The 10,876-nt window shown below is 35.9% G+C and overlaps 1 long non-coding RNA gene and 1 pseudogene across 2 annotated transcripts; one reads left to right on the plus strand and one right to left on the minus strand.

Annotated features, from left to right (window-relative positions):
- Positions 1-3,399: 3,399 nt before the first annotated feature.
- On the minus strand, positions 3,400-4,635 carry LOC121050218. 2 transcript variants are annotated; one of them, XR_005802386.1, is made up of 3 exons: positions 4,268-4,635; positions 3,865-3,940; positions 3,400-3,764 (listed from the first exon to the last, which is right to left on the minus strand). It is a non-coding gene; the product is annotated as an uncharacterized LOC121050218 (long non-coding RNA). The 2 variants fall into 2 exon arrangements; XR_005802385.1 differs by lacking the exon at positions 4,268-4,635 and having other exon boundaries at positions 3,865-3,970.
- A 2,471-nt stretch (positions 4,636-7,106) lies between these two features.
- Positions 7,107-10,586, plus strand: LOC112169595 (annotated as a pseudogene).
- Positions 10,587-10,876: the final 290 nt, after the last annotated feature.

Here is a 10,876-nt window from a genome sequence, read left to right on the forward strand (position 1 = left end):
CAATTGCCCATCCAATACCCGTCCGGCAGCCAACCTTATGACGATGGTGAGGCCAAAGGCCAGCCGATGAGCCCAGGTGCCGCCGGATGAGGATGATTTCCCAGAACAAAAACCGGCCTCTAGGGTTTCCTCGAGGAGAGAGAAAAAGTTTTATTTTGATTTTCTCTTTTAATAATGAGTTAGAATGGGGTGAGTTATTGTGTAATTTAATTTACTTCTTCATTTTAATAGATTGATGTCCTCCATGTTAAAAAATAAGACTCAAAAGTTAAGGGAAATTATAATTTAAATTTTTACTACTCTTCTCTTTTGTCTCTATAATCCTATATAATAAATTGTAGAGAATCTTGGGAAAACATGAGAAATCATCGCGATCTCATAATATATATATATATATATCTTGTGTGTGTGTGTGGCGTATATAATATATATATATATATATATATGTGGCGTATACACACACACACATATACCGATAATGTTAATGTATAGACTTTTGCAAAAATGTGTAGAATATGTTTCTTTTAGCCATCTCTTTGCATTATGGAGCAACTCATAACTGTACAAATCCCACTGATTTTATCGTGATTCTAGTCCTCCTTGCTTTATTTTTAGGAGTGAAATTATTATTGTAAAATTCACGCACGCACAATAATAGACTATTATAATCTGGAAAGAGCAGGGAAGTCCACGTTCATATTTGACTTTGTTCGAGTTAGGGACCCAATGTTCCAGAAGAGAGAGTCCATAACGTATTAAGTATCGGATGATAGAAGTTCCCCATGCCATAGATACAATGCAATAATACAGAAATGAATAAGGGATATCGATCCCAAAAATCTGCATTTCTCATGGATATCAATCCCAACATATCTGCAATTTCTCCTTCAATATCAATAGTGGATTGACAGCACATTATCATCTTCTTCTTCATGCTAGTTATTTCTAGAATCAATATTTTGTGTCGTTAGGAATCTTAATGAAACTTTCTAAATCAAATTTGTTAATAAAACAATAACTGCATTCGGAGGACGTACGCTAGTGTAAAAGAATGTGATGGTCATATACACAATATTTAAAACATATATACTCTCAATGAATACAATTGATGTTAGAGATATTAAACTAATATATCAAATTTTCTTCTAAAGGTTTTAATATCTCTAATTCTAAGGAGAAGGAGATTGTAACTGCTTAATTTTTTGCAGGTTGGTTAGTCTGCACTGGCAATTGATGCTTTGATGAGTCTTTTTAGAAGTGCTAGAGTCTCATAATTGCGTGCTCAACGTGGGTGATTAACAGAATATATTTCTCTTTTTGAAGGCAAGGCACTTCTGCATGTTTTGTAATAGGCACTGGAGTAGTTAAATCTTATCTAGAATAGTCGTACCAGTATAGGCCTATTTTTATTTATTTTTATGTATGTTCTATGCAGACTTTAATTATTTGGTTTATTAATATAATGAAAGTTTCAACCATAAAAAACATATATCAAATTTATTGACTAAATAATATAGGTCATGTATTTTTTAGAGTGTTTTGATCCGAACTACATAGAAGACTTCAATATATGTTATTTCGATTGCGACAATGTAGTACTTAATCGACATTTTCAGTCTATTATATCACGAGATTAGATTACAATTAAATTGTGTTTACTAGCTGATGTGTGTGTATCAAAATTTACTTAGATACTCTTCACACACTTCTAAGTTCTAACCCAAGATTTTTGTCTTTTTTTTTTCCTCTAAATTATTGTAAACCAGAAAAATCCGTGTGAACATTGTTATTGATCACCTTGATATTAGAAAAGGGTGTCCATCACATAATGAATATAAGTAGGGCAGCCCCGAGTTGAAAGCAATGGAGTTGACTTGAAGAGCTTCTAACAGATATTATTGTCTACTACTCGCTCAATCATTCCTTTCGTGCTCACTCTATATACACTATGCCAATAATGCCTTCAGACGACACATTTCAGACGACAGAAAACTTGTTTTCTGTCGTCTGACATGTTTCAAGTTTTTTAGACGACAGAATAAACTAAGGGTGTATTCAATCTAGATTTTAAATGATTTTATTTGACTTTTTATAATCTGTGGATTCTCAGAATCCACGGATTGTTTTAATTCCATATGAATTTTAATAGATTCTAATGTATTGTATTAGCAAGATTTGTTTGGATTCTATTAAGTGCATGGATTGTTTTAAATCTACAATCCACTAGAAAATATTTGTCTAACAATATAAAACATTTTAATTAACATGTTATACAAATAAAATGAGTATTCTCACCAAGCCAACCAACTGATAAGAGACACAAATATAGATATACATACACACACACACATATATATATATAGAGCTTTTGTACCACATAAGATCATTGTTAATCATCCACACAAGCAATAGAACATGTTTTTTTTTTTTTTTTTTTCCAGTTTGTGAAACTGATAGAGACTTTGCTTAATCAAACATTAACAAGTCTCGGTACACAAAGCAAGTTTTTCAATTTTTTATTTTTTCCTTTCGGTACACAAAAGGCAAGCATATGCATACTGCTCGACTGTGCTGAGACCACCCCATCGAAGCCTTCATGAGACTCCCAACAGCTGTTTTTATGCCATGCTGCACAAAAATTATGATATCAAAAGGTTATGTTGCACAGACACATGAAGACTCTACTCATGATCGATCAACCACACTAAACAGCAGAGGCAACATAACAAAATTAAAATCGGGAACCAGACATCTGGTTTTTACCTTAAGGCTAAGGGTGGCAGTTGTAGGGTAATAGCGATAAGAAACTTTCTCATCTTTGTCAACTAGAAATTGGAAAAGTTCCACTGAATATCATCTCCAAAGGCACCAATTTGCCTAAATTCAAGAACTTGTTGAAATGACTATAGGGTAAAATCAGGTATAAACTTTCTAAACTTGCAATAGTCAAAAGGAATTACAAGTAAGCAGTCATTTAGTACAGTCATTTGCTACTACTATTCCGTTGATTTGACCTAAGACTTGTAAACAAAGCTATCCTCTAAATTATGGAAATGAGTTTTGCATGCTTATTTGTGAGCATGGATGGAAATGCAGTTCTACATCATTTACAGAAACAATAATGAGCTAGTGGTTGAAAAACCATATGACTAGCAGAAAATTGTAACATGTGTGAGCAACGGGAAAGTTACTGCTACAACATGTTCAGGATCGACATTGTCAAATATCGGAAATTCTGATCTGAAACGAGGGGCAGAAAAACTCTTTAATCTCTTCATTACTTCCGGGTTCCTGTGCAGCAAACTTATTGCAGCCAGTATCTTGACTCCTGCATCAACCATTCAACCCACAGCGAATCACACAAAAGGGACAAAATAATGAAAAATGTGGATTCATAACTTTTGAACTAGAATACTAGATATAATACATTTGAAAATGAGATTTCTGATTTACACTGGAAGGATTATTGTTTCTCTAATAAAATAAGACTATTCCATATGCAAAACAGTGAAAATTTATATGAAATTTAAACAAGCAGCACAACAGTTTTGCACATTCTAGAGAGCGCAACCCACATGATAAAAGTAAAAAATTCGATGGTGTCACCTCAAGAATACACTTCCTATACTAGTTACCATACTACAGTTCAACGGTCCTCAAAATGATAGGCATCAAAGAACAATAGTAGTTCAAAATTCAAACCTTGATCTTTATACTTTTCATATAGTTGATTCAGCTCCGTGTAGTTTGAGTTTGTTAGTCCACTGCAGCAAATCAGGGGAAAAAGAAATGAAAAGATAATAACTTTTCTGTTTCTTAAAAAGAAGAGAAAATGTGACAAGCTACGTACGGATGTGAAGATACCATTTGGAAGCAACTTTGACAATGAGCAGAACTTTTCTCTTGTAAACGTTATGATCCACATCATTCTCCTAGCATCCTGCACTAACATTCAAATGAATATATATATCCCAGAACTACAAAATTGAGATAAAAGAACATTAGTTTCTCGACTCAACCTAATTAACTTCCTACATAGATTCAACATAAGCCAAGCGTTCTCTCACATTCTCATCCCGATTCTCTGAATATTTCCAATTTCAGGAACTCAATGGATCAAACACGTTGTCTATCATCTAATTGTTTCCACATCCACTCCTAATCACCATCTGAGTCCTAAGTAGTAAAATTGAGCAACAAGCTTCAATCTTGTGCATAATTGATTGGTTCCAATATTTGCAGAATCTAAAAATTGATGATAAATTACCTTGGTTCGTAGAGAATAGAGAAAGTTTGAGGTCAGTTCGTCTTCTACATTGAGGCCCTTTCATCTTCAGAATGAAGAAAGAGAGCAAAAAACAAAAGACGTCAAAATCTCACGTCTAGAGAGCGGATTTCTAATAGGGTTTGGTATTTATACCAAGCACCCTAGAATCCTACACAATCAAGCATCTAATAAAATCCTTGAAAATCTTCTGACTTTTGAATACCACCAGATTTGGAATGACTTTTTAAAATCTAAATTGAATACCATAAGATTTTAAAGGACTTTTCAAAATCTTAATTGAATACCACAAGATTTTAAAGGATTTTTAAAATACAAAAAAATCCAATAGACTCTTAATTGAATACACCCCCCTTTGTGTTGTCTGAATAGCATGAAAATCCACACTTGTTCATTTTTTCCAGCTTTAAAAAATTCAGACAACAGATAACTGTTGTATGAATAAACCAAGAAATTCTCACTTCTAGTTGAAAAAATAAGACAACAGATTTATGTTGTCTGAATGAAACAGGAAAATTACTTCTCATTGTGTGTCCAAAAATTGGTTTTTGTTACAACGCAAACTTATCAAATTGATGCCCTAACAAGCCCGTGTTTTTCCCACACTTCGTCAAAACTCAAAACAATCTCTCGCCCCTAGCTGTCTCTCGACCCAGCAGCAACCCTAAGCTACCCAAAGCAGCAAACCCAGCAGCAACCCAGAGCAATATCCCATCCAATACCATCGACCCAACCCAGATTCCCTCGATTCCTCTCCATCAGAATAGAGATTCCTTTGCACTCCCCGAACTAGGTTTTCCCACAACTGAAGTTCTTTGATTTCAAGAGCTGGAGTCTGAAGTATTCAGTATTGTTAATTGCATGGTAAGCTCTTTCTTTCTCTTAGGGTTTTGACTTCAATTCGATTTGGATTTTATGGTTTTGTTGGGATATCGATCGATTTGGGGGTTTTGCTAATTTCCTTTGAAATTAGATTGGGATGTTAGGGTTTTTGTTGATTTACTGATTGGGGGTGACTGAAATAGAATTGGATGTTACTCAGGGAATCGGTGACGGTGGAGTCCATCAGGGAAGGGTTTCTGCAATTTCAAAAAGACCCGTCGCAGAGTCGGTGGAATGTCGAAGTCGGAAACACTACCGTTCCGGGTCCGTCCGTGGCGAAATTGAGCTTGGGCGACCTGGCTTTCTTTCTCATGGGCTCATGGCCTTCATCACCTGCACGGTATGAGCTCAATTAATGGAACTTCTGATGTTTTCTTGAAATGTCTGACATGCATATCCTTTTTTCAGTTTTTGTTAGTCTACTTAAATAAACACTAGTGTTATTTTGGAATAAAGTCTAGTGTTATTTTTGGTAATGGTTAGATTTCCCAGGCCCAAAAAACCTGCTCTAATCTTAACTATATCAACTCATTTCTCAGGTTATTGTGATTGAGTTGAGACATTCTCGTTAGGAGATACCTTAAATATTCCAGTTCCTCCAGACTTGCCAGTTTATTAAAGTATTTTCTGTTTCCTTGAGAGCAAAGTCTTTAAAATATACTTGTCAGATGTCTTGCTTTGTATAAGATATTTGATCTGCCATTTTGCAATTTGACCCAATCTCTGAAGTTTCTCAAGCTGCAAAGCGATCATTTCAGGTTAGTTTGCAAATATATCCTCATCTCGTGTTTTTGTGCTTAATGTCAGAAACTGCCCTAAGAAAATCCCTACATTACCACAATAACATTAATCTTAGCTGTTAGAAATTTGTGAGTTCTATCCCTATCTCAACAAAAGAGTAGAAACTTAAGTGTAGTTCTTATATAAACAAAGTTCATAATCTTCAAGTATCTGGCATTGTATCGGATGGAATCCAATTATTTTGAATGTAGAAGAGTCAAATCAACTAGGGAGCTATTGTATGGCCCATGGTAAGATCAATTCTTCCGGCTACTGTTTGATTATTTTTCAGAGTGAATCGGTGCTGATTTAATTCAAAAATATAACATCAGAGCTTACTTGTCCAATTTTATGTTTATGTTTCATACCCTCATCTGCATTTTTGTTTCCTAGCACATATTTCTGGACCTCTAGGAACTGGCTAATTAGTTTCTTTTAATATATTTGGTATAACATGTAGGAAGACTCTCTTGCAAACTCTTCGATACCATGAAAAGAGAGGCAGCTGCTAAGAAGATACAGAAGCACATACGTAGATATCGAGCCAGAACAAATTATAAAAAACTCCATCTCTCAGGGCTCGTCTTGCAAACAGGTTTAAGAGCAATGGCTGCTCGTAATCAATTCAGATTTAGGAAGCAAGCTAAAGCAGCAACCATTCTTCAGGTTGTATATAGAATCTTGCAACTTGTATGTGTTTTATCTTTTTTGGCATGAAATTTGAGTGATCAACAACTTGGGTGGTAATTAGTAAGTTTCCTTTCATGCAAAAAGAAAATTATACTAAGTGAAAACTTGCAGGCTGTGTGGCGATGTCATAAAGCTGCCTCATACTTTAAGAGGCTGAAGAAGGGTTCATTGGTCGCACAATGCCGAATGAGGGCAAAAATTGCAAGGAAGGAACTTAGGAAGCTCAAAATGGTCAGTATTAAACTTGTCTCTCTACATGTCTATTTTTGTGAAATAATCATCAGTTCATAGTTCACCAGCCAAATGGAGAAGAATATATCAATTTCAGTGCCTACGTACAGTATTGGGATATGCTACATAATTGAAGAAGAATATCAACATTACATGCTTCGATTTAAAGATAATGGGTATTTATAAAATGGTGATAGCATTATACAGGCCTTTATAAGAAGCAAAAATTTGAAAAGACAGTATGGACTACAGTGAATTAGATTAGCCCTTTTACTTTTACATAGATATGTATGTCTAGTTCAACTGATGATTCAAACGGATGTACTGATCATTGTCATGAGTATATTTTTTTGCATATTTTCTCTATCTAGATAGAATTTGTAAAATGCTTTCTCATGTCCCTTTTCTTCATTTGTGATATTCGCATTATCTCCAAAATTTCTGCAATTTTCTGCAGGAAGCAAGGGAAACAGGTGCTCTTAAAGAAGCGAAAGACAAGTTAACAAAACAAGTGGAGGAACTAACTTGGCGTCTACAGTTGGAAAAACGTTTAAGGGTATTTTCTTTGTCTTGCAATGTGTGTGATTTCCACCTGTACCTTCACTGCTGATGAGTCTCATAGATTCTAATTAGGGGTTTTCATGAAGATTTCATCATGCTAAAGTACATTTCCTTCCTGCAGACTGACCTAGAAGAAGCAAAAGCACAAGAGATAACAAAATTGCAGAACTCAATGCAAGAAATGCAGAATAAAGTTGAAGAAGCAAATGCAAAAATTGTCAAGGAACGAGAGGAGGCTGCAAAGAAAGCTATTGAAGAAGCAACTCCTGTTATTCAAGAAACCCAAGTTCTCGTTGAGGACACCAAAAAAATTGATTCTCTAACAGCAGAAGTGGAGAATTTAAAGGTATGAAGTTCAACCCAATAAGAAGCCCTTGCAATTCTATCTCACATAATATCTCTGCTCTCTAATGGCCATAATATCACGTATAACTTGTGATAAGAGTCAGTTTTCACTAGTCACTATCGTGAACATGAAAACAAAGAGAAGAGGCAGTGGCTGAATTCTAATAAAACCAATAATTCAGGTTTGCAATGTTTTCATACTTACAGACACAAACCTAATTGAAACACCTAAACTAACCCCAACTCCTAATGATACTAAACTAACATAACAGTTAATTGGCATAATGGAACAAGGATGTTGAAGAAATTTATAAAAGTGCTTACGAAATAATTCTGAATCAAATTGGGGGATAGAATATGCTAGAATGTAGTCATTTATTGTTCATATGCATGGCATTAGATCATGATCATTATAGTAATCTTTATCTTGGATATCTGATTGTCTACATAGTAACTTGCTGGATTTTGATATTTGGAGCAATGATTGAAGATTAAGTTTATTTTATGGGATTTGAGTTAGTTTTTGGTTCATGACACATACCAAACATGTGGTAGAAATTTTGGGTTGCAAATCGATCTCAATTTGAGATTGACTCTCAAACATCTCATTCTTGCTATCCTACTTTGCCTCGTTTTGGAAATGTATCATCTTTTTTAGGATTTAGTTTGTTTTTGACACTAAATTTGGTTCTTAATCTATTTTGAATTATGTCTTTGTTAAATATTTTAATGAGTTGCAGGTACATAGAAAACTTCCAGGTTGTGTTAACTACTTGTTTCTATGTACTTATTATGTTAAGATAATGTATTGATGACTTGTACATTTGGAGTTGTTAATATGAAAAGATCAATATATATATGAAACTGTTTCTTTGCCAATGGCACTTGTGTCTATATCTTATCATGTCAAGATTGGAGGTGTTAGTTGATGGGCATAAGAACAAAAACAAGCTGAAATCCGAATCAACATCAAACAACAAAATTCAAGCAAATGTCTGTTGTCTGAAGTCACCATAAACCACATATGAAGCAGGCTAACTATAGTCCTTATGCTAATCAGACAACAGAAAGACTCAAGAAAGTTCACGCCTCTATATATTCAAACGACATATTTCTGTCATTTTAGTCAACAAGAAACAATAGAACTTTATGAATATATGTTGTTCGTAATTGAGTCACACAACAGAAAAACCCAAGAAAGAGCAGACCTCTACATATTCAAACGACATATTTCTGTCATTTTAGTAAAAAAGAAACAACAGAACATAACAAATATATGTTGTCCACAATTGATTCACACAACAGAAAAAATTCAACATATTTCAAATCTCCATATATTCACACAACAGATTTCTGTCGTCTTAATGAAATACATACGATAGAGTTTTATGAAAAGATGTTGTGCAGAAACCTTTATGACAACATGAAACTGTCGTCTTGTTACAGCTGTAACAACAGAAAGTCATAATTTGCTATATTTGGACATAATCAGACAACAGATTATTGGCCGACCTATATTGTTTGAGTGAAATATAGATCACGGGTAATATCTGTCGTCTGAAGGCCTAAGAGATATCAGGCTACTAGACAACAGAAATTTTCTGAATCAGACGACAGTCCTTGGCTGTTGTCTGATGAGTTTATTGACATAGTGATATAGCTAGCTGTAATGCTCGTTCGAAAACTCTAGCTTAATTCACTCAACCACAGAAGAGAAAATGGCTCAAATCAACAGGCCAACGATGGAGGAAGATAAAGTTCATGCTTTCTCTTCCCCCATGCCATTAATGTGAGCATGCACCATGCACATTCTCCCTCAGCTGCTATTTTGTATCCTCTAATTCTTTGGTTCTATATATAAACTTAAATTTGATTACTAAGTAATATGTTGTACTCCTCTCATGGTTTCTTCTTGAAACGATTTTGCAGGTCAGAACATTGGAAGACTGAAGAAGGGAAGAAATCCAATCCCTCCGGTTTGAGTGAGGTTTTGGGCTTGCGCGAGTTATTTTCTCCACAGGTTAGTACTGAATCACGACCAAAATAAACAATTAATTAGCATTTAGCCTCGAATTCGAGGTCCCGAGATGATCTCCTCCATTGAGACCAATATCTCAGCACCAAACCTTGTATTGTCAATCCTGGTAGCAATCATCGCGGCGATTCTCCTAATTGCTACCTACCCGGTTTCCGGAGGCGACATCAACCCCGTCATCACCTTTTCCGCGGCACTAGTCGGCATCATTTCCTTTTCACGAGTTGCCGTGTACATTTTCATGCAATGCGTCGGAGGAGTTCTAGGTGCCTTGGCACTCAAGGCTGTGATTAACAGCTGCCTTGAAGAAACATTCTCACTTGGAGGTTGCACCCTAACCGTGGTTTCTCCTGACCCACAAGGGCCCATCACGGTCGGGATCGGGACAGGCCAGGCCCTTTGGCTCGAGATAATATGCACATTTATTTCCCTCCTTGCGTCGATATGGATGGCGTTCGAGCACCGCCAAGCCCACTCCATGGGTAAGGTTATGGTCCTCTCTATCGTCGGAATAGTGGTGGGCATTCTTGTGTTTATCTCGACCTCTGTAACAGCTGTGAAGGGCTACGCTGGGCCTGGAATGAACCAGCTAGATGCCTCGGCCCAACACTTGTTCGTGGGGGCCACCTCTGGACCGGCCACTGGGTTTTTTGGGTCGGGCCTACTATTTCTTGCTTCGCTTTCTACTTGTACGTCAAGCTCATTCCCCGTCAACATTTCCATGTGGAGGGCTGCAAGCATGATATCTTCGACTATGTGAAGACTCTTCCCAAGTAGAATGAATTTAATCTGCAAGTACCATATCAGGATAAACAGAAGGATCATATGTGTACTTGCATGTCACAATATTGATGGCTAGCTATTACATTTGTTCTTCTGATCTGTACATATATTCTGCCGCTGGCTAGCTCTCCATATCAGAAATAATTGATCGAGTTCGAAGATGTCACAAATCAAGGCAATGCGTGCGAGACACGTGATAAAACCGGGTAAACATGCTTTGTAATTTTGGTGCTAATTAGGTTTAACAGTCTTGCTAACTTTCGTCAATATTGATGTACTTCTCA

This window comes from Rosa chinensis, chromosome 6 (genome assembly GCF_002994745.2).
Source record: "Rosa chinensis cultivar Old Blush chromosome 6, RchiOBHm-V2, whole genome shotgun sequence".
Classification (NCBI taxonomy): Eukaryota; Viridiplantae; Streptophyta; class Magnoliopsida; order Rosales; family Rosaceae; genus Rosa; species Rosa chinensis.